This window comes from Carcharodon carcharias, chromosome 10 (genome assembly GCF_017639515.1).
Source record: "Carcharodon carcharias isolate sCarCar2 chromosome 10, sCarCar2.pri, whole genome shotgun sequence".
Classification (NCBI taxonomy): Eukaryota; Metazoa; Chordata; class Chondrichthyes; order Lamniformes; family Lamnidae; genus Carcharodon; species Carcharodon carcharias.
In genome coordinates, this window is record NC_054476.1 from 63,773,335 (window position 1) to 63,799,344 (window position 26,010).

Consider the following 26,010-nt stretch of genomic DNA (forward strand, 5'->3'; position numbering starts at 1 on the left):
ACCGAGCAGGGAGGGAGTGTGACTACTGAGCAGGGAGCAAGAGAGTAACTACCGAGCAGGGAGCGAGAGAGTGACTACCGAGCAGGGAGCGAGAGAGTGACCACCGTGCAGGGAGAGAGAATGACTACCGAGCGCAGAGCAAGTGACCACCGAACAGGGAGAGAGTGTGACTACCGAGCAGGGAGCGAGAGACAGTGACTACTGAGCACAGAGACAGTGACTACCGAGCAGGGAGAGAGAGAGTGACTACCGAGCGGGGAGAGAGAGTGACTACCGAGCAGGGAGGGAAGAGTGACTACCGAGCAGGGAGCGAGATAGTGACTTCCGAGCTGGGAGCGAGAGAGTGGCTACCGAGCAGGGAGCGAGAGAGTGACTACCGAGCAGGGAGTGAGAGAGTGACTACCGAGCGGGAGCGAGAGAGTGACCACCGAGCAGGGAGCGAGAGAGTGACTACCGAGCAGGGAGAAAGAGTGACCACCGAGTAGGGAGACAGAGTGACTAGTGAGCAGGGAGCGCGAGAGTGACTACTGAGCAAGGAGCGAGAGAGTGACTACCGAGCAGGGAGAGGGAGAGTGACTACAGAGCAGGGAGCGAGAGAGTGACCACCGAGAAGGGAGAGAGAGTGAGTACCGAGTGCAGAGACAGTGACAACCGAGCAGGGAGAGAGAGTGACTACCGAGCAGGGAGAGAGAGTGACCACCGAGCAGGGAGAGAGAGTGACTACCGAGCCGGGAGTGAGAGAGTGACTAACGAGCAGGGAGTGAGAGAGTGACTACAGAGCCGCGAGCGAGAGAGTGACAACCGAGCAGGGAGCGAGAGAGTGACTATCGAGCAGGGATCGAGAGAGTGACTACCGAGACGGGATCGAGAGAGTGACTACCGAGCAGGGAGCGAGAGATTGACAACCGAGCAGGGAGCGAGAGATTGACAACCGAGCAGGGAGCGAGAGAGTGACCACCGTGCAGGGATAGAGAGCAACTACCGAGCGCAGAGAAAGTGACCACCGAGCAGGGAGAGTGTGTGAATACTGAGCAGGGAGCGAGAGAGTGACTACTGAGCAGGGATCGAGAGAGTGACTACCGAGCAGGGAGCGAGATAGTGACTTCCGAGCTGGGAGTGAGAGAGTGGCTACCGAGCATGGAGCAAGAGAGTGACTACGGAGCCGGGAGGGAGAGAGTGACTACCGAGCGGGAGCGAGAGAGTGACCACCGAGCAGGGAGTGAGAGAGTGACTACCGAGCAGGGAGAAAGAGTCACCACCGAGTAGGGAGACAGAGTGTCTAGTGAGCAGGGAGCGCGAGAGTGACTACTGAGCAAGGAGCGAGAGAGTGACTACCGAGCAGGGAGAGGGAGATTGACTACCGAGCAGGGAGCGAGAGAGTGACCACCGAGAAGGGAGAGAGAGTGACTACCGAGTGCAGAGACAGTGACAACCGAGCAGGGAGAGAGAGTGACTACCGAGCAGGGAACGAGAGAGTGACAACCGAGCAGGGAGTGAGAGAGTGACCTACCAGCAGGGAGAGAGAGTGACTACCGAGCAGGGAGAGAGAGTGACTACCGAGCAGGGAGAGAGAGTGACCACCGAGCAGGGAGAGAGAGTGACTACCGAGCCGGGAGTGAGAGAGTGACTAACGAGCAGGGAGTGAGAGAGTGACTACAGAGCCGCGAGCGAGAGAGTGACAACCGAGCAGGGAGCGAGAGAGTGACTATCGAGCAGGGATCGAGAGAGTGACTACCGAGACGGGATCGAGAGAGTGACTACCGAGCAGGGAGCGAGAGATTGACAACCGAGCAGGGAGCGAGAGATTGACAACCGAGCAGGGAGCGAGAGAGTGACCACCGTGCAGGGATAGAGAGCAACTACCGAGCGCAGAGAAAGTGACCACCGAGCATGGAGAGAGTGTGACTACTGAGCAGGGAGCGAGAGAGTGACTACTGAGCAGGGATCGAGAGAGTGACTACTGAGCAGGGAGAGAGATTGACGACCGAGCAGGGAGAGAGATAGTGACTCACGAGCTGGTAGCGAGAGAGTGGCTACCGAGCAGAGAGCGAGAGAGTGACTACCGAGCCGGGAGTGAGAGAGTGACTAACGAGCAGGGAGCGAGAGATTGACTCCCCAGCCGGGAGCGAGAGAGTGACTACCAAGACGGGATCGAGAGAGTGACTACCGAGCAGGGAGCGAGAGATTGACTACCGAGCAGGGAGCGAGAGAGTGACCACCGTGCAGGGAGAGAGAGTGACCACCGAGCAGGGAGAGAGAGTGACTAACGAGCAGGGAGCGAGAGAGTGACTACCTAGCCGGGAGCGAGAGAGTGACTACCGAGCAGGGAGCGCGAGAGTGACTGCCAAACAGGGAGAGAGTGTTTCTACCGAGCAGGGAGCGAGAGAGTAACTACCGAGCTGGGAGCGAGAGAATGACTACTGAGCAGGGAGAGAGAGAGTTTCTACTGAGCCGGGAGCAAGAGAGTGACTTCCGAGCAAGTTTCGACAGAGTGACTACCGAGCAGGGAGCGAGAGAGTGACTAACGAGCAGGGAGCGAAAGAGTGACTACCGAGCAGGGAGTGAGAGAGTGACTACCGAGACCGAAGCGAGAGAGTGACTACTGAGATGGAAGCGAGAGAGTGACTACCGAGCCAGGAGCGAGAGAGTGACTACCGAGCAGGGAGCGAGAAAGTGACTACCGAGCAGGGAGCGAGAGAGTGACTACCAAGACGGGATCGAGAGAGTGACTACCGAGCAGGGAGCGAGAGATTGACTACCGAGCAGGGAGCGAGAGAGTGACCACCGTGCAGGGAGAGAGAGTGACCACCGAGCAGGGAGAGAGAGTGACTACCGAGCAGGGAGCGAGAGAGTGACTACCTAGCCGGGAGCGAGAGAGTGACTACCGAGCAGGGAGCGCGAGAGTGACTACCAAACAGGGAGAGAGTGTTTCTACCGAGCAGGGAGCGAGAGAGTAACTACCGAGCTGGGAGCGAGAGAATGACTACTGAGCAGGGAGAGAGAGAGTTTCTACTGAGCCGGGAGCAAGAGAGTGACTTCCGAGCAAGTTTCGACAGAGTGACTACCGAGCAGGGAGCGAGAGAGTGACTAACGAGCAGGGAGCGAAAGAGTGACTACCGAGCAGGGAGTGAGAGAGTGACTACCGAGACCGAAGCTAGAGAGTGACTACTGAGATGGAAGCGAGAGAGTGACTACCGAGCCAGGAGCGAGAGAGTGACTACCGAGCAGGGAGCGAGAAAGTGACTACCGAGCTGGGAGCGAGAGAGTGACTACTGAGCCGGGAGCGAGAGAATGACTACCCAGCAGGGAGCAAGAGAGTAACTACCAAGCAGGGAGCGAGAGAGTGACTACCGAGCAGGGAGAGAGAGAGTGACTACCGAGCAGGGAGAGAGAGAATGACTACAGTGCAGGAAGCGAGAGAGTGATTACTGAGCCGGGAGCGAGAGAGTGACCACCGTGCAGGGAGAGAGAGTGACTACCGAGCGCAGAGAAAGTGACCACAGATCAGGGAGCGAGTGTGACTACTGAGCCGGGAGCAAGAGAGTAACTACCGAGCAGGGAGCGAGAGACAGTGACTACCGAGCACAGAGACAGTGACTACCGAGCAGGGAGAGAGAGAGTGACTATTGAGCGGGGAGAGAGAGTGACTACCGAGCAGGGAGGGGAAGAGTGACTACCGAGCAGGGAGCGAGAGAGTGAGTACCGAGCAGGGAGCGAGAGAGTGAGTACCGAGCAGGGAGCGAGAGAGTGACGGCCGAGTAGGGAGCGAGAGAGTGACTACCAAGCAGGGAGAGAGAGAGTTTCTACTGAGCCGGGATCAAGAGAGTGACTTCCGAGCAAGTTTCGAGAGAGTGACTACCGAGCAGGGAGCGAGGGAGTGACTACGGAACAGGGAGAGAGAGTGACTACCGAGCAGGGAGCGAGAGAGTAACTACCGAGCAGGGAGCGAGAGAGTGACTACCGAGCAGGGAGAGAGAGAGTTTCTACTGAGCCGGGAGCAAGAGAGTGTCTTCCGAGCAAGTTTCGAGAGAGTGACTACCGAGCAGGGAGCGAGAGAGTGACTAACGAGCAGGGAGCGAGAGAGTGACTAACGAGCAGGGAGCGAAAGAGTGACTACCGAGCAGGGAGTGAGAGAGTGACTACCGAGACCGAAGCGAGAGAGAGACTACTGAGATGGAAGCGAGAGAGTGACTACCGAGCCGGGAGCGAGAGAGTGACTACCGAGCAGGGAGCGAGAGAGTGACTACCGAGCAGGGAGCGAGAGAGTGACTACCGAGCTGGGAGCAAGAGAGTGACTACTGAGCCGGGAGCGAGAGAATGACTACCGAGCAGGGAGCAAGAGAGTAACTACCGAGCAGGGAGCGAGAGATTGACTACCGAGCAGGGAGCGAGAGAGTGACTTCCGAGCAGGGAGCGAGAGAGTGACTTCCGAGCAGGAAGCGAGAGAGTGACTACCGAGCAGGGAGAGAGAGAGTGACTACCGAGCAGGGAGAGAGAGAGTGACTACCGAGCAGGGAGAGAGAGAGTGACTACAGTGCAGGGAGAGAGAGTGACTACCGAGCGCAGAGAAAGTGACCACTGAGCAGGGAGAGAGTGTGACTACTGAGCCGGGAGCAAGAGAGTAACTACCGAGCAGGGAGCGAGAGACAGTGACTACCGAGCAGGGAGAGAGAGAATGACTATCGAGCGGGGAGAGAGAGTGACTACCGAGCAGGGAGCGAGATAGTGACTTCCGAGCTGGGAGCGAGACAGTGGCTACCGAGCAGGGAGCGAGAGAGTGACCACTGAGCAGGGAGCGAGAGAGTGACCACCGAGCAGGGAGTGAGAGAGTGACTACCAAGCAGAGAAAAAGAGTGACCACCGAGTTGGGAGACAGAGTGATTAGTGAGCAGGGAGCGCGAGAGTGACTACCGAGCAGGGAGCGAGAGTGTGAATACTGAGCAGGGAGCGAGAGGGTGACCACCGAGAAGGGAGAGACAGTGACTACCGAGTGCAGAGACAGTGACAACCGAGCAGGGAGAGAGAGTGACTACCGAGCAGGGAACGAGAGAGTGACTACCGAGCAGGGAGTGAGAGAGTGACCAACGAGCAGGGAGAGAGAGTGTCCACCGAGCAGGGAGAGAGAGTGACTACCGAGCCGGGAGCGAGAGAGTGAGTACCGAGCAGGGAGCGAAAGTGTGACTACCGAGCAGGGAGCGAGAGAGTGACCACCGAGCAGGGAGTGAGAGAGTGACTACCAAGCAGGGAAAAAGAGTGACCACCGAGTAGGGAGACAGATTGACTAGTGAGCAGGGAGCGCGAGAGTGACTACCGAGGAGGGAGCGAGAGTGTGAGTACCGAGCAGGGAGCGAGAGAGTGACAACCGAGCAGGGCGAGAGAGTGACCACCGAGCAGGGAGAGAGAGTGACTACCGAGCCAGGAGTGAGAGAGTGACTAACGAGCAGGGAGCGAGAGAGTGACTCCCCAGCCGGGAGCGAGAGAGTGACTACCAAGCCGGGAGCGAGAGAGTGACTAAAGAGCCGCGAGCGAGAGAGTGACAACCGAGCAGGGAGGGAGAGAGTGACTACCGAGCAGGCAGTGAGAGAGTGACTACCGAGACGGGATCGAGAGAGTGACTACCGAGCAGGGAGCGAGAGATTGACTACCGAGCAGGGAGCGAGAGAATGACCACCGTGCAGGGAGAGAGAGTGACCACCGAGCAGGGAGAGAGTGTGACTACTGAGCTGGGAGCAAGAGAGTAACTACCGAGCAGGGAGCGAGAAAGTGACTACCGAGCAGGGAGCGAGAGAGTGACTACTGAGCCGGGAGCGAGAGAATGACTACCGAGCCGGGAGCAAGAGAGTAACTACCGAGCAGGGAGCGAGAGAATGACTACCGAGCAGGGAGCGAGAGAGTGACTTCCGAGCAGGAAGCGAGAGAGTGACTACAGTGCAGGAAGCGAGAGAGTGATTACCGAGCCGGGAGCGAGAGAGTGACCACCGTGCAGGGTGAGAGAATGACTACCGAGTGCAGGGAAAGTGACCACCGAACAGGGAGAGAGTGTGACTACCGAGCAGGGAGCGAGAGACAGTGACTACCGAGCACAGAGACAGTGACTACCGAGCATGGAGGGGAAGAGTGACTACCGAGCAGGGAGCGAGATAGTGACTTCCGAGCTGGGAGCGAGAGAGTGGCTACCGAGCAGGGAGCGAGAGAGTGACTACCGAGCGGGGAGCGAGAGAGTGACCAATGTGCAGGGAGAGAGAGTGACCACCGAGCAGGGAGGGAGTGTGACTACTGAGCAGGGAGCAAGAGAGTAACTACCGAGCAGGGAGCGAGAGAGTGACTACCGAGCAGGGAGCGAGAGAGTGACCACCGTGCAGGGAGAGAGAATGACTACCGAGCGCAGAGCAAGTGACCACCGAACAGGGAGAGAGTGTGACTACCGAGCAGGGAGCGAGAGACAGTGACTACTGAGCACAGAGACAGTGACTACCGAGCAGGGAGAGAGAGAGTGACTACCGAGCGGGGAGAGAGAGTGACTACCGAGCAGGGAGGGAAGAGTGACTACCGAGCAGGGAGCGAGATAGTGACTTCCGAGCTGGGAGCGAGAGAGTGGCTACCGAGCAGGGAGCGAGAGAGTGACTACCGAGCAGGGAGTGAGAGAGTGACTACCGAGCGGGAGCGAGAGAGTGACCACCGAGCAGGGAGCGAGAGAGTGACTACCGAGCAGGGAGAAAGAGTGACCACCGAGTAGGGAGACAGAGTGACTAGTGAGCAGGGAGCGCGAGAGTGACTACTGAGCAAGGAGCGAGAGAGTGACTACCGAGCAGGGAGAGGGAGAGTGACTACAGAGCAGGGAGCGAGAGAGTGACCACCGAGAAGGGAGAGAGAGTGAGTACCGAGTGCAGAGACAGTGACAACCGAGCAGGGAGAGAGAGTGACTACCGAGCAGGGAGAGAGAGTGACCACCGAGCAGGGAGAGAGAGTGACTACCGAGCCGGGAGTGAGAGAGTGACTACCGAGCAGGGAGCGAGAGATTGACTACCGAGCAGGGAGCGAGAGAGTGACCACCGTGCAGGGAGAGAGAGTGACCACCGAGCAGGGAGAGAGAGTGACTACCGAGCAGGGAGCGAGAGAGTGACTACCTAGCCGGGAGCGAGAGAGTGACTACCGAGCAGGGAGCGAGAGAGTGACTACCGAGCTGGGAGCAAGAGATTGACTACTGAGCCGGGAGCGAGAGAATTACTACCGAGCAGGGAGCAAGAGAGTAACTACCGAGCAGGGAGCGAGAGATTGACTACCGAGCAGGGAGCGAGAGAGTGACTTTCGAGCTGGAAGCGAGAGAGTGACTACCGAGCAGGGAGAGAGAGAGTGACTACCGAGCAGTGTGAGAGAGAGTGACTACCGAGCAGGGAGAGAGAGAGTGACTACAGTGCAGGAAGCGAGAGAGTGATTACTGAGACGGGAGCGAGAGAGTGACCACCGTGCAGGGAGAGAGAATGACTACCGAGCGCAGAGAAAGTGACCACTGAGCAGGGAGAGAGTGTGACTACTGAGCCGGGAGCAAGAGAGTAACTACCGAGCAGGGAGCGAGAGACAGTGACTACTGAGCACAGAGACAGTGACTACCGAGCAGGGAGAGAGAGAGTGACTATCCAGCTGGGAGAGAGAGTGACTACCGAGCAGGGAGGGGAAGAGTGACTACCGAGCAGGGAGCGAGATAGTGACTTCCGAGCTGGGAGCGAGAGAGTGGCTACCGAGCAGGGAGCGAGAGAGTGACTACCGAGCAGGGAGCGAGAGAGTGACCACCGAGCAGGGAGTGAGAGAGTGACTACCAAGCAGGGAGCGAGAGAGTGACCACCGAGCAGGGAGTGAGAGAGTGACTACCAAGCAGGAAAAAATTGTGACCACCGAGTAGGGAGACAGAGTGACTAGTGAGCAGGGAGTGCGAAAGTGACTACTGAGCAGGGAGCGAGAGTGTGAGTACCGAGCAGGGAGCGAGAGAGTGACCATCGAGAAGGGAGAGACAGTGACTACCGTGTGCAGAGACAGTGACAATCGAGCAGGGAGAGAGAGTGACTACCGAGCAGGGAACGAGAGAGTGACTACCGAGCAGGGAGTGAGAGAATGACCCACGAGCAGGGAGAGAGAGTGACCACCGAGCAGGGATAGAGAGTGACTACCGAGCCGGGAGTGAGAGAGTGACTAACGAGCAGGGAGCGAGAGAGTGACTCCCCAGCCGGGAGCGAGAGAGTGACTACCAAGCCGGGAGCGAGAGAGTGACTACAGAGCCGCGAGCAAGGGAATGACTACCGAGCAGGGAGCGAGAGAGTGACTACCGAGCAGGAAGTGAGAGAGTGACTACCGAGACGGGATCGAGAGAGTGACTACCGAGCAGGGAGCGAGAGATTGACTACCGAGCAGGGAGCGAGAGAGTGACCACCGTGCAGGGAGAGAGAGTGACCACCGAGCAGGGAGAGAGTGTGACTACTGAGCAGGGAGCAAGAGAGTAACTACCGAGCAGGGAGCGAGAGAGTGACTACCGAGCAGGGAGCGAGAGAGTGACTGCTGAGCCGGGAGCGAGAGAGTGACCACCGTGCAGGGAGAGAGAGTTAATACCGAGCGCAGAGAAAGTGACCACTGAGCAGGGAGAGAGTGTGACTACTGAGCCGGGAGCAAGAGAGTAACTACCGAGCAGGGAGCGAGAGACAGTGACTACCGAGCACAGAGACAGTGACTACCGAGCAGGGAGAGAGAGAGTGACTATCGAGCGGGGAGAGAGAGTGGCTACCGAGCAGGGAGCGAGAGAGTGAGTACCGAGCAGGGAGCGAGAGAGTGACGGCCGAGTAGGGAGCGAGAGAGTGACTACCAAGCAGGGAGAGAGAGAGTTTCTACTGAGCCGGGATCAAGAGAGTGACTTCCGAGCAAGTTTCGAGAGAGTGACTACCGAGCAGGGAGCGAGGGAGTGACTACGGAACAGGGAGAGAGAGTGACTACCGAGCAGGGAGCGAGAGAGTAACTACCGAGCAGGGAGCGAGAGAGTGACTACCGAGCAGGGAGAGAGAGAGTTTCTACTGAGCCGGGAGCAAGAGAGTGTCTTCCGAGCAAGTTTCGAGAGAGTGACTACCGAGCAGGGAGCGAGAGAGTGACTAACGAGCAGGGAGCGAGAGAGTGACTAACGAGCAGGGAGCGAAAGAGTGACTACCGAGCAGGGAGTGAGAGAGTGACTACCGAGACCGAAGCGAGAGAGAGACTACTGAGATGGAAGCGAGAGAGTGACTACCGAGCCGGGAGCGAGAGAGTGACTACCGAGCAGGGAGCGAGAGAGTGACTACCGAGCAGGGAGCGAGAGAGTGACTACCGAGCTGGGAGCAAGAGAGTGACTACTGAGCCGGGAGCGAGAGAATGACTACCGAGCAGGGAGCAAGAGAGTAACTACCGAGCAGGGAGCGAGAGATTGACTACCGAGCAGGGAGCGAGAGAGTGACTTCCGAGCAGGAAGCGAGAGAGTGACTACCGAGCAGGGAGAGAGAGAGTGACTACCGAGCAGTGAGAGAGAGAGTGACTACCGAGCAGGGAGAGAGAGAGTGACTACAGTGCAGGGAGAGAGAGTGACTACCGAGTGCAGAGAAAGTGACCACTGAGCAGGGAGAGAGTGTGACTACTGAGCCGGGAGCAAGAGAGTAACTACCGAGCAGGGAGCGAGAGACAGTGACTACCGAGCAGGGAGAGAGAGAATGACTATCGAGCGGGGAGAGACAGTGACTACCGAGCAGGGAGCGAGATAGTGACTTCCGAGCTGGGAGCGAGAGAGTGGCTACCGAGCAGGGAGCGAGAGAGTGACCACCGAGCAGGGAGCGAGAGAGTGACCACCGAGCAGGGAGTGAGAGAGTGACTACCAAGCAGAGTAAAAGAGTGACCACCGAGTTGGGAGACAGATTGACTAGTGAGCAGGGAGCGCGAGAGTGACTACCGAGCAGGGAGCGAGAGTGTGAATACTGAGCAGGGAGCGAGAGGGTGACCACCGAGAAGGGAGAGACAGTGACTACCGAGTGCAGAGACAGTGACAACCGAGCAGGGAGAGAGAGTGACTACCGAGCAGGGAACGAGAGAGTGACTACCGAGCAGGGAGTGAGAGAGTGACCAACGAGCAGGGAGAGAGAGTGTCCACCGAGCAGGGAGAGAGAGTGACTACCGAGCCGGGAGCGAGAGAGTGACTACCGAGCAGGGAGCGAGAGAGTGACTACCGAGCAGGGAGCGAGAGGGTGACTACCGAGCTGGGAGCAAGAGATTGACTACTGAGCCGGGAGCGAGAGAATGTCTACCGAGCAGGGAGCAAGAGAGTAACTACCGAGCAGGGAGCGAGAGATTGACTACCGAGCAGGGAGCGAGAGAGTGACTTCCGAGCAGGAAGCGAGAGAGTGACTACCGAGCAGGGAGAGAGAGAGTGACTACCGAGCAGTGTGAGAGAGAGTGACTACCGAGCATGGAGAGAGAGAGTGACTACAGTGCAGGAAGCGAGAGAGTGATTACTGAGACGGGAGCGAGAGAGTGACCAACGTGCAGGGAGAGAGAATGACTACCGAGCGCAGAGAAAGTGACCACTGAGCAGGGAGAGAGTGTGACTACTGGGCCGGGAGCAAGAGAGTAACTACCGAGCAGGGAGCGAGAGACAGTGACTACTGAGCACAGAGACAGTGACTACCGAGCAGGGAGAGAGAGAGTGTCTATCCAGCTGGGAGAGAGAGTGACTACCGAGCAGGGAGGGGAAGAGTGACTACCGAGCAGAGAGCGAGATAGTGACTTCCGAGCAGGGAGCGAGAAAGTGGCTACCGAGCAGGGAGCGAGAGAGTGAGTATCGAGCGGGGAGCGTGAGAGTGAGTACCGAGCAGGGAGCGAGAGAGTGACCACCGAGCAGGGAGTGAGAGAGTGACTACCAAGCAGGAAAAAATTGTGACCACCGAGTAGGGAGACAGAGTGACTAGTGAGCAGGGAGTGCGAAAGTGACTACCGAGCAGGGAGCGAGAGTGTGAGTACCGAGCAGGGAGCGAGAGAGTGACCACCGAGAAGGGAGAGACAGTGACTACCGAGTGCAGAGACAGTGACAACCGAGCAGGGAGAGAGAGTGACTACCGAGCAGGGAACGAGAGAGTGACTACCGAGCAGGGAGTGAGAGAATGACCCACGAGCAGGGAGAGAGAGTGACCACCGAGCAGGGATAGAGAGTGACTACCGAGCCGGGAGTGAGAGAGTGACTAACGAGCAGGGAGCGAGAGAGTGAATCCCCAGCCGGGAGCGAGAGAGTGACTACCAAGCCGGGAGCGAGAGATTGACTACAGAGCCGCGAGCGAGAGAATGACAACCGAGCAGGGAGCGAGAGAGTGACTACCGAGCAGGCAGTGAGAGAGTGCCTACCGAGACGGGATCGAGAGAGTGACTACCGAGCAGGGAGCGAGAGAATGACTACCGAGCAGGGAGCGAGAGAGTGACTTCCGAGCAGGAAGCGAGAGAGTGAGTACCGAGCAGGGAGCGAGAGAGTGACTGCCGAGCAGGGAGGGAGAGAGTGACTGCTGAGCAGGGAGCGAGAGAGTGACTACCGAGCAGGGAGTGAGAGAGTGACTGCTGAGCCGGGAGCGAGAGAGTGACCACCGTGCAGGGAGAGAGAGTGACTACCGAGCGCAGAGAAAGTGACCACTGAGCAGGGAGAGAGTGTGACTACTGAGCCGGGAGCAAGAGAGTAACTACCGAGCAGGGAGCGAGAGACAGTGACTACCGAGCACAGAGACAGTGACTACCGAGCAGGGAGAGAGAGAGTGACTATCGAGCGGGGAGAGAGAGTGACTACCGAGCAGGGAGGGGAAGATTGACTACCGAGCAGGGAGCGAGAGAGTGGCTACCGAGCAGGGAGTGTTAGAGTGACTACTGAGCAGGGAGCGAGAGAGTGACCACCGAGCAGGGAGTGAGAGAGTGACTACCAAGCAGGGAAAAAGAGTGACCACCGAGTAGGGAGACAGATTGACTAGTGAGCAGGGAGCGCGAGAGTGACTACCGAGCAGGGAGCGAGAGTGTGAGTACCGAGCAGGGAGCGAGAGAGTGACAACCGAGCAGGGCGAGAGAGTGACTACCGAGCAGGGAACGAGAGAGTGACTACCGAGCAGGGAGTGAGAGAGTGACCAACGAGCAGGGAGAGAGAGTGACCACCGAGCAGGGAGAGAGAGTGACTACCGAGCCGGGAGTGAGAGAGTGACTAACGAGCAGGGAGCGAGAGAGTGACTCCCCAGCCGGGAGCGAGAGTGACTACCAAGCCGGGAGCGAGAGAGTGACTAAAGAGCCGCGAGCGAGAGAGTGACAACCGAGCAGGGAGGGAGAGAGTGACTACCGAGCAGGCAGTGAGAGAGTGACTACCGAGACGGGATCGAGAGATTGACTACCGAGCAGGGAGCGAGAGAGTGACCACCGTGCAGGGAGAGAGAGTGACCACCGAGCAGGGAGAGAGTGTGACTACTGAGCTGGGAGCAAGAGAGTAACTACCGAGCAGGGAGCGAGAAAGTGACTACCGAGCAGGGAGCGAGAGAGTGACTACTGAGCCGGGAGCGAGAGAATGACTACCGAGCAGGAAGCGAGAGAGTGACTACAGTGCAGGAAGCGAGAGAGTGATTACCGAGCCGGGAGCGAGAGAGTGACCACCGTGCAGGGTGAGAGAATGACTACCGAGTGCAGGGAAAGTGACCACCGAACAGGGAGAGAGTGTGACTACCGAGCAGGGAGCGAGAGACAGTGACTACCGAGCACAGAGACAGTGACTACCGAGCAGGGAGAGAGAGAGTGACTACCGAGCGGGGAGTGAGAGTGACTACCGAGCAGGGAGGGGAAGAGTGACTTCCGAGCAGGGAGCGAGATAGTGACTTCCGAGCTGGGAGCGAGAGAGTGGCTACCGAGCAGGGAGCGAGAGAGTGACTACCGAGCAGGGAGCGAGAGAGTGACTACCGAGCGGGAGCGAGAGAGTGACCACCGAGCAGGGAGTGAGAGAGTGACTACCGAGACCGAAGCGAGAGAGTGACTACTGAGACGGAAGCGAGAGAGTGACTACCGAGCCAGGAGCGAGAGAGTGACTACCGAGCAGGGAGCGAGAAAGTGACTACCGAGCAGGGAGCGAGAGAGTGACTACCAAGACGGGATCGAGAGAGTGACTACCGAGCAGGGAGCGAGAGATTGACTACCGAGCAGGGAGCGAGAGAGTGACCACCGTGCAGGGAGAGAGAGTGACCACCGAGCAGGGAGAGAGAGTGACTACCGAGCAGGGAGCGAGAGAGTGACTACCTAGCCGGGAGCAAGAGAGTGACTACCGAGCAGGGAGCGCGAGAGTGACTACCAAACAGGGAGAGAGTGTTTCTACCGAGCAGGGAGCGAGAGAGTAACTACCGAGCTGGGAGCGAGAGAATGACTACTGAGCAGGGAGAGAGAGAGTTTCTACTGAGCCGGGAGCAAGAGAGTGACTTCCGAGCAAGTTTCGACAGAGTGACTACCGAGCAGGGAGCGAGAGAGTGACTAACGAGCAGGGAGCGAAAGAGTGACTACCGAGCAGGGAGTGAGAGAGTGACTACCGGGACCGAAGCGAGAGAGTGACTACTGAGATGGAAGCGAGAGAGTGACTACCGAGCCAGGAGCGAGAGAGTGACTACCGAGCAGGGAGCGAGAAAGTGACTACCGAGCTGGGAGCGAGAGAGTGACTACTGAGCCGGGAGCGAGAGAATGACTACCCAGCAGGGAGCAAGAGAGTAACTACCAAGCAGGGAGCGAGAGAGTGACTACCGAGCAGGGAGAGAGAGTGACTACTGAGCGCAGAGAAAGTGACCACTGATCAGGGAGCGAGTGTGACTACTGAGCCGGGAGCAAGAGAGTAACTACCGAGCAGGGAGCGAGAGACAGTGACTACCGAGCACAGAGACAGTGACTACCGAGCAGGGAGAGAGAGAGTGACTATTGAGCGGGGAGAGAGAGTGACTACCGAGCAGGGAGGGGAAGAGTGACTACCGAGCAGGGAGCGAGATAGTGACTTCCGAGCTGGGAGCGAGAGAGTGGCTACCGAGCAGGGAGCGAGAGAGTGAGTACCGAGCAGGGAGCGAGAGAGTGACGGCCGAGTAGGGAGCGAGAGAGTGACTACCAAGCAGGGAGAGAGAGAGTTTCTACTGAGCCGGGATCAAGAGAGTGACTTCCGAGCAAGTTTCGAGAGAGTGACTACCGAGCAGGGAGCGAGGGAGTGACTACGGAACAGGGAGAGAGAGTGACTACCGAGCAGGGAGCGAGAGAGTAACTACCGAGCAGGGAGCGAGAGAGTGACTACCGAGCAGGGAGAGAGAGAGTTTCTACTGAGCCGGGAGCAAGAGAGTGTCTTCCGAGCAAGTTTCGAGAGAGTGACTACCGAGCAGGGAGCGAGAGAGTGACTAACGAGCAGGGAGCGAGAGAGTGACTAACGAGCAGGGAGCGAAAGAGTGACTACCGAGCAGGGAGTGAGAGAGTGACTACCGAGACCGAAGCGAGAGAGAGACTACTGAGATGGAAGCGAGAGAGTGACTACCGAGCCGGGAGCGAGAGAGTGACTACCGAGCAGGGAGCGAGAGAGTGACTACCGAGCAGGGAGCGAGAGAGTGACTACCGAGCTGGGAGCAAGAGAGTGACTACTGAGCCGGGAGCGAGAGAATGACTACCGAGCAGGCAGCAAGAGAGTAACTACCGAGCAGGGAGCGAGAGATTGACTACCGAGCAGGGAGCGAGAGAGTGACTTCCGAGCAGGAAGCGAGAGAGTGACTACCGAGCAGGGAGAGAGAGAGTGACTACCGAGCAGGGAGAGAGAGAGTGACTACCGAGCAGGGAGAGAGAGAGTGACTACAGTGCAGGGAGAGAGAGTGACTACCGAGCGCAGAGAAAGTGACCACTGAGCAGGGAGAGAGTGTGACTACTGAGCCGGGAGCAAGAGAGTAACTACCGAGCAGGGAGCGAGAGACAGTGACTACCGAGCAGGGAGAGAGAGAATGACTATCGAGCGGGGAGAGACAGTGACTACCGAGCAGGGAGCGAGATAGTGACTTCCGAGCTGGGAGCGAGAGAGTGGCTACCGAGCAGGGAGCGAGAGAGTGACCACCGAGCAGGGAGCGAGAGAGTGACCACCGAGCAGGGAGTGAGAGAGTGACTACCAAGCAGAGAAAAAGAGTGACCACCGAGTTGGGAGACAGAGTGACTAGTGAGCAGGGAGCGCGAGAGTGACTACCGAGCAGGGAGCGAGAGTGTGAATACTGAGCAGGGAGCGAGAGGGTGACCACCGAGAAGGAAGAGACAGTGACTACCGAGTGCAGAGACAGTGACAACCGAGCAGGGAGAGAGAGTGACTACCGAGCAGGGAACGAGAGAGTGACTACCGAGCAGGGAGTGAGAGAGTGACCAACGAGCAGGGAGAGAGAGTGTCCACCGAGCAGGGAGAGAGAGTGACTACCGAGCAGGGAGCGAGAGAGTGACTACCGAGCAGGGAGCGAGAGAGTGACTACCGAGCAGGGAGCGAGAGGGTGACTACCGAGCTGGGAGCAAGAGATTGACTACTGAGCCGGGAGCGAGAGAATGTCTACCGAGCAGGGAACAAGAGAGTAACTACCGAGCAGGGAGCGAGAGATTGACTACCGAGCAGGGAGCGAGAGAGTGACTTCCGAGCAGGAAGCGAGAGAGTGACTACCGAGCAGGGAGAGAGAGAGTGACTACCGAGCAGTGTGAGAGAGAGTGACTACCGAGCATGGAGAGAGAGAGTGACTACAGTGCAGGAAGCAAGAGAGTGATTACTGAGACGGGAGCGAGAGAGTGACCAACGTGCAGGGAGAGAGAATGACTACCGAGCGCAGAGAAAGTGACCACTGAGCAGGGAGAGAGTGTGACTACTGGGCCGGGAGCAAGAGAGTAACTACCGAGCAGGGAGCGAGAGACAGTGACTACTGAGCACAGAGACAGTGACTACCGAGCAGGGAGAGAGAGAGTGACTATCCAGCTGGGAGAGAGAGTGACTACCGAGCAGGGAGGGGAAGAGTGACTACCGAGCAGAGAGCGAGATAGTGACTTCCGAGCAGGGAGCGAGAAAGTGGCTACCGAGCAGGGAGCGAGAGAGTGAGTATCGAGCGGGGAGCGTGAGAGTGAGTACTGAGCAGGGAGCGAGAGAGTGACCACCGAGCAGGGAGTGAGAGAGTGACTACCAAGCAGGAAAAAATTGTGACCACCGAGTAGGGAGACAGAGTGACTAGTGAGCAGGGAGTGCGAAAGTGACTACCGAGCAGGGAGCGAGAGTGTGAGTACCGAGCAGGGAGCGAGAGAGTGACCACCGAGAAGGGAGAGACAGTGACTACCGAGTGCAGAGACAGTGACAACCGAGCAGGGAGAGAGAGTGACTACCGAGCAGGGAACGAGAGAGTGACTACCGAGCAGGGAGTGAGAGAATGACCCACGAGCAGGGAGAGAGAGTGACCACCGAGCAGGGATAGAGAGTGACTACCGAGCCGGGAGTGAGAGAGTGACTAACGAGCAGGGAGCGAGAGAGTGACTCCCCAGCCGGGAGCGAGAGAGTGACTACCAAGCCGGGAGCGAGAGAGTGACTACAGAGCCGCGAGCGAGAGAATGACAACCGAGCAGGGAGCGAGAGAGTGACTACCGAGCAGGAAGTGAGAGAGTGACTACCGAGACGGGATCGAGAGAGTGACTACCGAGCAGGGAGCGAGAGATTGACTACCGAGCAGGGAGCGAGAGAGTGACCACCGTGCAGGGAGAGAGAGTGACCACCGAGCAGGGAGAGAGTGTGACTACTGAGCAGGGAGCAAGAGACTAACTACCGAGCAGGGAGCGAGAGAGTGACTACCGAGCAGGGAGCGAGAGAGTGACTACTGAGCCGGGAGCGAGAGAATGACTACCGAGCCGGGAGCAAGAGAGTAACTACCGAGCAGGGAGCGAGAGAATGACTACCGAGCAGGGAGCGAGAGAGTGACTTCCGAGCAGGAAGCGAGAGAGTGACTACCGAGCAGGGAGGGAGAGAGTGACTGCTGAGCAGGGAGCGAGAGAGTGACTACCGAGCAGGGAGTGAGAGAGTGACTGCTGAGCCGGGAGCGAGAGAGTGACCACCGTGCAGGGAGAGAGAGTGACTACCGAGCGCAGAGAAAGTGACCACTGAGCAGGGAGAGAGTGTGACTACTGAGCCGGGAGCAAGAGAGTAACTACCGAGCAGGGAGCGAGAGACAGTGACTACCGAGCACAGAGACAGTGACTACCGAGCAGGGAGAGAGAGAGTGACTATCGAGCGGGGAGAGAGAGTGACTACCGAGCAGGGAGGGGAAGATTGACTACCGAGCAGGGAGCGAGATAGTGACTTCCGAGCTGGGAGCGAGAGAGTGGCTACCGAGCAGGGAGTGATAGATTGAGTACCGAGCAGGGAGCGAAAGTGTGACTACCGAGCAGGGAGCGAGAGAGTGACCACCGAGCAGGGAGTGAGAGAGTGACTACCAAGCAGGGAAAAAGAGTGACCACCGAGTAGGGAGACAGATTGACTAGTGAGCAGGGAGCGCGAGAGTGACTACCGAGCAGGGAGCGAGCGTGTGAGTACCGAGCAGGGAGCGAGAGAGTGACAACCGAGCAGGGCGAGAGAGTGACTACCGAGCAGGGAACGAGAGAGTGACTACCGAGCAGGGAGTGAGAGAGTGACCAACGAGCAGGGAGAGAGAGTGACCACCGAGCAGGGAGAGAGAGTGACTACCGAGCCGGGAGTGAGAGAGTGACTAACGAGCAGGGAGCGAGAGAGTGACTCCCCAGCCGGGAGCAAAAGTGACTACCAAGCCGGGAGCGAGAGAGTGACTAAAGAGCCGCGAGCGAGAGACTGACAACCGAGCAGGGAGGGAGAGAGTGACTACCGAGCAGGCAGTGAGAGAGTGACTACCGAGACGGGATCGAGAGATTGACTACCGAGCAGGGAGCGAGAGAGTGACCACCGTGCAGGGAGAGAGAGTGACCACCGAGCAGGGAGAGAGTGTGACTACTGAGCTGGGAGCAAGAGAGTAACTACCGAGCAGGGAGCGAGAAAGTGACTACCGAGCAGGGAGCGAGAGAGTGACTACTGAGCCGGGAGCGAGAGAATGACTACCGAGCCGGGAGCAAGAGAGTAACTACCGAGCAGGGAGCGAGAGAATGACTACCGAGCAGGGAGCGAGAGAGTGATTACCGAGCCGGGAGCGAGAGAGTGACCACCGTGCAGGGTGAGAGAATGACTACCGAGTGCAGGGAAAGTGACCACCGAACAGGGAGAGAGTGTGACTACTGAGCAGGGAGCGAGAGACAGTGACTACCGAGCACAGAGACAGTGACTACCGAGCAGGGAGAGAGAGAGTGACTACCGAGCGGGGAGTGAGAGTGACTACCGAGCAGGGAGGGGAAGAGTGACTTCCGAGCAGGGAGCGAGATAGTGACTTCCGAGCTGGGAGCGAGAGAGTGGCTACCGAGCAGGGAGCGAGAGAGTGACTACCGAGCAGGGAGCGAGAGAGTGACTACCGAGCGGGAGCGAGAGAGTGACCACCGAGCAGGGAGTGAGAGAGTGACTACCGAGACCGAAGCGAGAGAGTGACTACTGAGATGGAAGCGAGAGAGTGACTACCGAGCCAGGAGCGAGAGAGTGACTACCGAGCAGGGAGCGAGAAAGTGACTACCGAGCAGGGAGCGAGAGAGTGACTACCAAGACGGGATCGAGAGAGTGACTACCGAGCAGGGAGCGAGAGATTGACTACCGAGCAGGGAGCGAGAGAGTGACCACCGTGCAGGGAGAGAGAGTGACCACCGAGCAGGGAGAGAGAGTGACTACCGAGCAGGGAGCGAGAGAGTGACTACCTAGCCGGGAGCGAGAGAGTGACTACCGAGCAGGGAGCGAGAGAGTGACTACCGAGCTGGGAGCAAGAGATTGACTACTGAGCCGGGAGCGAGAGAATGACTACCGAGCAGGGAGCAAGAGAGTAACTATCGAGCAGGGAGCGAGAGATTGACTACCGAGCAGGGAGCGAGAGAGTGACTTTCGAGCTGGAAGCGAGAGAGTGACTACCGAGCAGGGAGAGAGAGAGTGACTACCGAGCAGTGTGAGAGAGAGTGACTACCGAGCAGTGTGAGAGAGAGTGACTACCGAGCAGGGAGAGAGAGAGTGACTACAGTGCAGGAAGCGAGAGAGTGATTACTGAGACGGGAGCGAGAGAGTGACCACCGTGCAGGGAGAGAGAATGACTACCGAGCGCAGAGAAAGTGACCACTGAGCAGGGAGAGAGTGTGACTACTGAGCCGGGAGCAAGAGAGTAACTACCGAGCAGGGAGCGAGAGACAGTGACTACTGAGCACAGAGACAGTGACTACCGAGCAGGGAGAGAGAGAGTGACTATCCAGCTGGGAGAGAGAGTGACTACCGAGCAGGGAGGGGAAGAGTGACTACCGAGCAGGGAGCGAGATAGTGACTTCCGAGCTGGGAGCGAGAGAGTGGCTACCGAGCAGGGAGTGAGAGAGTGACTACCAAGCAGGGAGCGAGAGAGTGACCACCGAGCAGGGAGTGAGAGAGTGACTACCAAGCAGGAAAAAATTGTGACCACCGAGTAGGGAGACAGAGTGACTAGTGAGCAGGGAGTGCGAAAGTGACTACTGAGCAGGGAGCGAGAGTGTGAGTACCGAGCAGGGAGCGAGAGAGTGACCATCGAGAAGGGAGAGACAGTGACTACCGAGTGCAGAGACAGTGACAATCGAGCAGGGAGAGAGAGTGACTACCGAGCAGGGAACGAGAGAGTGACTACCGAGCAGGGAGTGAGAGAATGACCCACGAGCAGGGAGAGAGAGTGACCACCGAGCAGGGATAGAGAGTGACTACCGAGCCGGGAGTGAGAGAGTGACTAACGAGCAGGGAGCGAGAGAGTGACTCCCCAGCCGGGAGCGAGAGAGTGACTACCAAGCCGGGAGCGAGAGAGTGACTACAGAGCCGCGAGCAAGGGAATGACTACCGAGCAGGGAGCGAGAGAGTGACTACCGAGCAGGAAGTGAGAGAGTGACTACCGAGACGGGATCGAGAGAGTGACTACCGAGCAGGGAGCGAGAGATTGACTACCGAGCAGGGAGCGAGAGAGTGACCACCGTGCAGGGAGAGAGAGTGACCACCGAGCAGGGAGAGAGTGTGACTACTGAGCAGGGAGCAAGAGACTAACTACCGAGCAGGGAGCGAGAGAGTGACTACCGAGCAGGGAGCGAGAGAGTGACTGCTGAGCCGGGAGCGAGAGAGTGACCACCGTGCAGGGAGAGAGAGTTAATACCGAGCGCAGAGAAAGTGACCACTGAGCAGGGAGAGAGTGTGACTACTGAGCCGGGAGCAAGAGAGTAACTACCGAGCAGGGAGCGAGAGACAGTGACTACCGAGCACAGAGACAGTGACTACCGAGCAGGGAGAGAGAGAGTGACTATCGAGCGGGGAGAGAGAGTGGCTACCGAGCAGGGAGCGAGAGAGTGAGTACCGAGCAGGGAGCGAGAGAGTGACGGCCGAGTAGGGAGCGAGAGAGTGACTACCAAGCAGGGAGAGAGAGAGTTTCTACTGAGCCGGGATCAAGAGAGTGACTTCCGAGCAAGTTTCGAGAGAGTGACTACCGAGCAGGGAGCGAGGGAGTGACTACCGAACAGGGAGAGAGAGTGACTACCGAGCAGGGAGCGAGAGAGTAACTACCGAGCAGGGAGCGAGAGAGTGACTACCGAGCAGGGAGAGAGAGAGTTTCTACTGAGCCGGGAGCAAGAGAGTGTCTTCCGAGCAAGTTTCGAGAGAGTGACTACCGAGCAGGGAGCGAGAGAGTGACTAACGAGCAGGGAGCGAGAGAGTGACTAACGAGCAGGGAGCGAAAGAGTGACTACCGAGCAGGGAGTGAGAGAGTGACTACCGAGACCGAAGCGAGAGAGAGACTACTGAGATGGAAGCGAGAGAGTGACTACCGAGCCGGGAGCGAGAGAGTGACTACCGAGCAGGGAGCGAGAGAGTGACTACCGAGCAGGGAGCGAGAGAGTGACTACCGAGCTGGGAGCAAGAGAGTGACTACTGAGCCGGGAGCGAGAGAATGACTACCGAGCAGGGAGCAAGAGAGTAACTACCGAGCAGGGAGCGAGAGATTGACTACCGAGCAGGGAGCGAGAGAGTGACTTCCGAGCAGGAAGCGAGAGAGTGACTACCGAGCAGGGAGAGAGAGAGTGACTACCGAGCAGTGAGAGAGAGAGTGACTACCGAGCAGGGAGAGAGAGAGTGACTACAGTGCAGGGAGAGAGAGTGACTACCGAGTGCAGAGAAAGTGACCACTGAGCAGGGAGAGAGAGTGACTACTGAGCCGGGAGCAAGAGAGTAACTACCGAGCAGGGAGCGAGAGACAGTGACTACCGAGCAGGGAGAGAGAGAATGACTATCGAGCGGGGAGAGACAGTGACTACCGAGCAGGGAGCGAGATAGTGACTTCCGAGCTGGGAGCGAGAGAGTGGCTACCGAGCAGGGAGCGAGAGAGTGACCACCGAGCAGGGAGCGAGAGAGTGACCACCGAGCAGGGAGTGAGAGAGTGACTACCAAGCAGAGTAAAAGAGTGACCACCGAGTTGGGAGACAGATTGACTAGTGAGCAGGGAGCGCGAGAGTGACTACCGAGCAGGGAGCGAGAGTGTGAATACTGAGCAGGGAGCGAGAGGGTGACCACCGAGAAGGGAGAGACAGTGACTACCGAGTGCAGAGACAGTGACAACCGAGCAGGGAGAGAGAGTGACTACCGAGCAGGGAACGAGAGAGTGACTACCGAGCAGGGAGTGAGAGAGTGACCAACGAGCAGGGAGAGAGAGTGTCCACCGAGCAGGGAGAGAGAGTGACTACCGAGCCGGGAGCGAGAGAGTGACTACCGAGCAGGGAGCGAGAGAGTGACTACCGAGCAGGGAGCGAGAGGGTGACTACCGAGCTGGGAGCAAGAGATTGACTACTGAGCCGGGAGCGAGAGAATGTCTACCGAGCAGGGAGCAAGAGAGTAACTACCGAGCAGGGAGCGAGAGATTGACTACCGAGCAGGGAGCGAGAGAGTGACTTCCGAGCAGGAAGCGAGAGAGTGACTACCGAGCAGGGAGAGAGAGAGTGACTACCGAGCAGTGTGAGAGAGAGTGACTACCGAGCATGGAGAGAGAGAGTGACTACAGTGCAGGAAGCGAGAGAGTGATTACTGAGACGGGAGCGAGAGAGTGACCAACGTGCAGGGAGAGAGAATGACTACCGAGCGCAGAGAAAGTGACCACTGAGCAGGGAGAGAGTGTGACTACTGGGCCGGGAGCAAGAGAGTAACTACCGAGCAGGGAGCGAGAGACAGTGACTACTGAGCACAGAGACAGTGACTACCGAGCAGGGAGAGAGAGAGTGTCTATCCAGCTGGGAGAGAGAGTGACTACCGAGCAGGGAGGGGAAGAGTGACTACCGAGCAGAGAGCGAGATAGTGACTTCCGAGCAGGGAGCGAGAAAGTGGCTACCGAGCAGGGAGCGAGAGAGTGAGTATCGAGCGGGGAGCGTGAGAGTGAGTACCGAGCAGGGAGCGAGAGAGTGACCACCGAGCAGGGAGTGAGAGAGTGACTACCAAGCAGGAAAAAATTGTGACCACCGAGTAGGGAGACAGAGTGACTAGTGAGCAGGGAGTGCGAAAGTGACTACCGAGCAGGGAGCGAGAGTGTGAGTACCGAGCAGGGAGCGAGAGAGTGACCACCGAGAAGGGAGAGACAGTGACTACCGAGTGCAGAGACAGTGACAACCGAGCAGGGAGAGAGAGTGACTACCGAGCAGGGAACGAGAGAGTGACTACCGAGCAGGGAGTGAGAGAATGACCCACGAGCAGGGAGAGAGAGTGACCACCGAGCAGGGATAGAGAGTGACTACCGAGCCGGGAGTGAGAGAGTGACTAACGAGCAGGGAGCGAGAGAGTGAATCCCCAGCCGGGAGCGAGAGAGTGACTACCAAGCCGGGAGCGAGAGATTGACTACAGAGCCGCGAGCGAGAGAATGACAACCGAGCAGGGAGCGAGAGAGTGACTACCGAGCAGGCAGTGAGAGAGTGCCTACCGAGACGGGATCGAGAGAGTGACTACCGAGCAGGGAGCGAGAGATTGACTACCGAGCAGGGAGCGAGAGAGTGACCACCGTGCAGGGAGAGAGAGTGACCACCGAGCAGGGAGAGAGTGTGACTACTGAGCAGGGAGCAAGAGAGTAACTACCGAGCAGGGAGCGAGAGAGTGACTACCGAGCAGGGAGCGAGAGAGTGACTACTGAGCCGGGAGCGAGAGAATGACTACCGAGCCGGGAGCAAGAGAGTAACTACCGAGCAGGGAGCGAGAGAATGACTACCGAGCAGGGAGCGAGAGAGTGACTTCCGAGCAGGAAGCGAGAGAGTGAGTACCGAGCAGGGAGCGAGAGAGTGACTGCCGAGCAGGGAGGGAGAGAGTGACTGCTGAGCAGGGAGCGAGAGAGTGACTACCGAGCAGGGAGTGAGAGAGTGACTGCTGAGCCGGGAGCGAGAGAGTGACCACCGTGCAGGGAGAGAGAGTGACTACCGAGCGCAGAGAAAGTGACCACTGAGCAGGGAGAGAGTGTGACTACTGAGCCGGGAGCAAGAGAGTAACTACCGAGCAGGGAGCGAGAGACAGTGACTACCGAGCACAGAGACAATGACTACCGAGCAGGGAGAGAGAGAGTGACTATCGAGCGGGGAGAGAGAGTGACTACCGAGCAGGGAGGGGAAGATTGACTACCGAGCAGGGAGCGAGAGAGTGGCTACCGAGCAGGGAGTGTTAGAGTGACTACCGAGCAGGGAGCGAGAGAGTGACCACCGAGCAGGGAGTGAGAGAGTGACTACCAAGCAGGGAAAAAGAGTGACCACCGAGTAGGGAGACAGATTGACTAGTGAGCAGGGAGCGCGAGAGTGACTACCGAGCAGGGAGCGAGAGTGTGAGTACCGAGCAGGGAGCGAGAGAGTGACAACCGAGCAGGGCGAGAGAGTGACTACCGAGCAGGGAACGAGAGAGTGACTACCGAGCAGGGAGTGAGAGAGTGACCAACGAGCAGGGAGAGAGAGTGACCACCGAGCAGGGAGAGAGAGTGACTACCGAGCCGGGAGTGAGAGAGTGACTAACGAGCAGGGAGCGAGAGAGTGACTCCCCAGCCGGGAGCGAGAGTGACTACCAAGCCGGGAGCGAGAGAGTGACTAAAGAGCCGCGAGCGAGAGAGTGACAACCGAGCAGGGAGGGAGAGAGTGACTACCGAGCAGGCAGTGAGAGAGTGACTACCGAGACGGGATCGAGAGATTGACTACCGAGCAGGGAGCGAGAGAGTGACCACCGTGCAGGGAGAGAGAGTGACCACCGAGCAGGGAGAGAGTGTGACTACTGAGCTGGGAGCAAGAGAGTAACTACCGAGCAGGGAGCGAGAAAGTGACTACCGAGCAGGGAGCGAGAGAGTGACTACTGAGCCGGGAGCGAGAGAATGACTACCGAGCAGGAAGCGAGAGAGTGACTACAGTGCAGGAAGCGAGAGAGTGATTACCGAGCCGGGAGCGAGAGAGTGACCACCGTGCAGGGTGAGAGAATGACTACCGAGTGCAGGGAAAGTGACCACCGAACAGGGAGAGAGTGTGACTACCGAGCAGGGAGCGAGAGACAGTGACTACCGAGCACAGAGACAGTGACTACCGAGCAGGGAGAGAGAGAGTGACTACCGAGCGGGGAGTGAGAGTGACTACCGAGCAGGGAGGGGAAGAGTGACTTCCGAGCAGGGAGCGAGATAGTGACTTCCGAGCTGGGAGCGAGAGAGTGGCTACCGAGCAGGGAGCGAGAGAGTGACTACCGAGCAGGGAGCGAGAGAGTGACTACCGAGCGGGAGCGAGAGAGTGACCACCGAGCAGGGAGTGAGAGAGTGACTACCGAGACCGAAGCGAGAGAGTGACTACTGAGATGGAAGCGAGAGAGTGACTACCGAGCCAGGAGCGAGAGAGTGACTACCGAGCAGGGAGCGAGAAAGTGACTACCGAGCAGGGAGCGAGAGAGTGACTACCAAGACGGGATCGAGAGAGTGACTACCGAGCAGGGAGCGAGAGATTGACTACCGAGCAGGGAGCGAGAGAGTGACCACCGTGCAGGGAGAGAGAGTGACCACCGAGCAGGGAGAGAGAGTGACTACCGAGCAGGGAGCGAGAGAGTGACTACCTAGCCGGGAGCAAGAGAGTGACTACCGAGCAGGGAGCGCGAGAGTGACTACCAAACAGGGAGAGAGTGTTTCTACCGAGCAGGGAGCGAGAGAGTAACTACCGAGCTGGGAGCGAGAGAATGACTACTGAGCAGGGAGAGAGAGAGTTTCTACTGAGCCGGGAGCAAGAGAGTGACTTCCGAGCAAGTTTCGACAGAGTGACTACCGAGCAGGGAGCGAGAGAGTGACTAACGAGCAGGGAGCGAAAGAGTGACTACCGAGCAGGGAGTGAGAGAGTGACTACCGGGACCGAAGCGAGAGAGTGACTACTGAGATGGAAGCGAGAGAGTGACTACCGAGCCAGGAGCGAGAGAGTGACTACCGAGCAGGGAGCGAGAAAGTGACTACCGAGCTGGGAGCGAGAGAGTGACTACTGAGCCGGGAGCGAGAGAATGACTACCCAGCAGGGAGCAAGAGAGTAACTACCAAGCAGGGAGCGAGAGAGTGACTACCGAGCAGGGAGAGAGAGTGACTACTGAGCGCAGAGAAAGTGACCACTGATCAGGGAGCGAGTGTGACTACTGAGCCGGGAGCAAGAGAGTAACTACCGAGCAGGGAGCGAGAGACAGTGACTACCGAGCACAGAGACAGTGACTACCGAGCAGGGAGAGAGAGAGTGACTATTGAGCGGGGAGAGAGAGTGACTACCGAGCAGGGAGGGGAAGAGTGACTACCGAGCAGGGAGCGAGATAGTGACTTCCGAGCTGGGAGC